The sequence below is a fragment of the Arachis hypogaea genome, chromosome 19 (assembly GCF_003086295.3).
Source record: "Arachis hypogaea cultivar Tifrunner chromosome 19, arahy.Tifrunner.gnm2.J5K5, whole genome shotgun sequence".
Lineage (NCBI taxonomy): Eukaryota > Viridiplantae > Streptophyta > Magnoliopsida > Fabales > Fabaceae > Arachis > Arachis hypogaea.
This window is the reverse complement of record NC_092054.1, coordinates 93,908,125-93,912,018: the sequence shown is the minus strand read 5'-3', so window position 1 is coordinate 93,912,018 and position 3,894 is coordinate 93,908,125.

Below are 3,894 nucleotides of genomic sequence, written 5' to 3'. Positions count from 1 at the left end.
TTCTTTTTCTATGGTTGTGTAATTTTTTTGGGCATCATTTAGAACGCGACTGGCATAATAAATGACATGCAGAAGCTTGTCATGTCTCTGTCCCAATACTGCACCAATGGCATGATCACTGGCATCACACATTAGCTCAAATGGTAATGTCCAGTCTGGTGCAGAAATGACTGGTGCTGTGACCAGCTTAGCTTTCAGCGTTTCAAACGCCTGCAGGCACTCTGTGTCAAACACAAATGGCGTGTCAGCAGCTAGCAGATTGCTTAGAGGTTTTGCGATTTTTGAAAAATCCTTTATAAACCTCCTATAGAATCCTGCATGCCCCAGAAAGCTTCTGATTGCCTTAACATTGGCAGGTGGTGGTAATTTTTCAATTACCTCTATTTTTTCTTGATCCACCTCTATTCCCTTGTTTGAGATTTTATGCCCAAGAACAATTCCTTCAGTCACCATGAAGTGACACTTTTCCCAGTTTAAAACTAGGTTGGTCTCTTGGCATCTTTTTAGAACAAGTTTCAAGTGATCAAGACAGGAGCTGAATGAGTCTCCATATACTGAGAAGTCATCCATGAAGACTTCCAGAAATTTTTCCACCATATCAGAGAAAATAGAGAGCATGCATCTCTGGAAGGTTGCAGGCGCATTACATAGCCCAAATGGCATCCTTCTATAAGCAAACACTCCAGATGGACATGTGAATGCTGTTTTCTCTTGATCCTGGGGATCTACTGCAATCTGGTTATAGCCTGAGTAGCCATCCAAAAAGCAGTAATAATCATGACCTGCTAGTCTTTCTAGCATCTGGTCTATGAATGGCAAAGGAAAATGATCCTTTCTGGTGGCTGTATTGAGCCTTCTGTAGTCAATACACATGCGCCACCCCGTAACTGTTCTTGTAGGAACCAGTTCATTTTTTTCATTATGAATCACTGTCATGCCTCCCTTTTTTGGGACGACATGGACAGGGCTCACCCAGGGGCTATCAGAAATAGGATAAATAATCCCAGCCTCTAGTAATTTGGTGACCTCTTTCTGCACCACTTCCTTCATGGCTGGATTTAGCCGCCTCTGTGGTTGAACCACTGGTTTGGCATTATCCTCCAATAGGATTTTGTGCATGCATCTAGCTGGGCTTATGCCCTTAAGGTCACTTATGGACCACCCAAGAGCTGTCTTGTGTGTCCTTAGCACTTGAATATGTGCTTCCTCTTCCTGTGAATTTAAAGCAGAGCTTATGATCACTGGAAAAGTGTCACCTTCTCCCAGAAATGCATATTTCAAGGATGGTGGTAATGGCTTGAGCTCGGGTTTAGGAGGTTTTTCCTCTTTCAGAAGAAAGTTCAGAGGCTCTTTCATGTCCCCTGAATCCTCCAAATCAGGCTGAACATCTTTAAAGATGTCTTCCAACTCTGATTCGAGACTCTCAGCCATGTTGATCTCTTCTACCAAAGAGTCAATAAGATCAACTTTCATGCAGTCTGTTGATGTGTCTGGATGGTGCATGGCTTTGACAGCGTTCAACTTGAACTCATCATCGTTGACTCTCAGGGTTATTTCCCCCTGTTGGACGTCAATGAGGGATCGTCCAGTTGCTAGGAAGGGTCTTCCTAGACTGAGAGTAGCACTCTTGTGCTCCTCCATTTCCAGCACGACAAAGTCAGTGGGAAAGGCGAATGGCCCAACTCTGACAATCATGTCCTCAATCACGCCTGATGGGTATTTAGTGGAACCATCAGCAAGTTGGAGACATATCCGGGTTGGTTTAACTTCTTCAGTTAAGCCAAGCTTCCTGATAGTGGATGTAGGTATTAGGTTGATGCTTGCCCCAAGATCGCATAAAGCTGTCTTGGTGCAATTATCTTCTAATATGCATGGTATCAGAAAGCTCCCAGGTTCTTTAAGCTTTTCAGGAAAGCTCTTCAGAATGACTGCACTACATTCTTCAGTGAGGAGAACTCTTTCTGTTTCTCTCCAATCCTTTTTATGACTCAAGATCTCTTTCATGAACTTGGCATAAGAAGGTATTTGCTCAAGTGCTTCTACAAATGGAATCTTTATTTCAAGAGTCCTGAGGTAATCTGCAAAGCGAGCAAATTGCTTATCCTGCTCCTCTTTCCGGAGTTTTTGAGGATAAGGTATCTTGGCTTTATATTCTTCAACCTTAGTTGCTGCAGGTTTATTGCCTACAGAAGTGGTTGAATAAGCCTTTTTAGAGGGGTTGTTATCAGCATTTGTGTGTGTCTGATCCCTCACTGGCACTTGAGTGTCAGAATTAGAAGCTGGAGTGAAACTGGACGCCAGCTCCTTGTCTGCTCCTGGCGTCTGAACGCCAGAACTGTGCCCTTTTTGAGCGTTGAACGCCAGTCCTGCTGTATTTCTGGCGTTGAACGCCAATTTTGGCCATGGTCTGGGCATTCAGCGCCAGCCTTCCACCAATTTTCTGGTGTTTTAGCGCCAGAATTATTTTTCCCTGGGCTCTTACTGTCCTCAGGTGAATTTTGGATGGTTTGCTCATTTCATAACTTTTTGCTGCCTTGAGGTGGGGTATTTAATGTTTTCCCACTTCTTAGTTGAACTGCTTGGCATTCCTCTGCTATTTGCTTTGACAGCTGCTGCTTTGTTTGCTTAAACTGTTCGTCCATATGTATATTAGCCATCCTTGTCTCTTGTAACCTGTCTTTAAATTTGGCTAGCTGCTTTGTTAGAAAGTCCAATTGCTGATTGAATTCAGCAGCTTGTTTTACAGGACTGAGTTCAGCAGTTACTGTTTTAACCTCTTCATTCATGGAAGGGTTGCTGCTTAGGTACAGATGCTGATTCCTGGCAACTGTATCAATGAGCTCTTGAGCCTCTTCAACTGTCTTTCTCATGTGGATAGATCTACTAGCTGAGTAATCTAGAGACATCTGAGCTCCTTCTGCAAGCCCATAGTAGAAGATGTCTAACTGATCCCACTCTGAAAACATTTTAGAGGGGCATTTTCGTAGCATCTCTCTGTATCTCTCCCAGGCATCATAAAGAGATTCATTATCTCCTTGTTTAAAGCCTTGGATGTCCAGCCTTAGCTGTGTCATCCTTTTTGGAGGGAAATATTGATTCAGGATTTTTTCTGTCAGCTGTTTCCATGTCCTTATGCTGGCCTTAGGTTGGTTATTCAACCACCTCTTAGCTTGATCTTTTACAGCAAATGGAAATAGTAATAGTCTGTAGACGTCCTGATCTATTTCTTTATCATGTACTGTGCCAGCAATTTGTAAAAACTATGCCAGAAACTCTGTAGGTTCTTCCTGTGGAAGACCAGAATACTGGCAGCTTTGCTGCACCATGATAATGAGCTGAGGATTCAACTCAAAGCTACTGACTCCAATGGAGGGTATGCAGATACTACTCCCATATGAAGCAGTAGAGGGGTTTGAATACGACCCCAGAGTCCTCCTGGACTGTTCATTTCCACTTAGATCCATGATGGAGAAAGGGAGATGATGTAAAATAGGAAAAATATTTTTATTTATTTATTTATATATTTATTTCAAAAATGAAATAAATTAGAATAGAATAAATAAAAATTGAGTGAAGATTTTCGAAAAACTGAGGAGAGAGAAAGTGGTTAGGAAGTTTTGAAAAGGATATGATAATTTTGAAAAAAAAGTTTTAAATTTTGAAATAAAAAATCTGAATTTTAGAAATATATTTCGAAAATTTGTTTTTAAAATAGAGAGAAAAGATATTTTTGATTTTTAAGAGGAAAGAGAAAAACAATAAGATAGCACAAGATTTAAAATTTTTAGATCTAATGCTCCCTATTTTTGAAAATTTTGGAGGGAAAACACCAAGGAACACCAAACTTAAAAATTTTAAGATCAAGTCACAAGGAAAACTCAAGAACACGAAGAA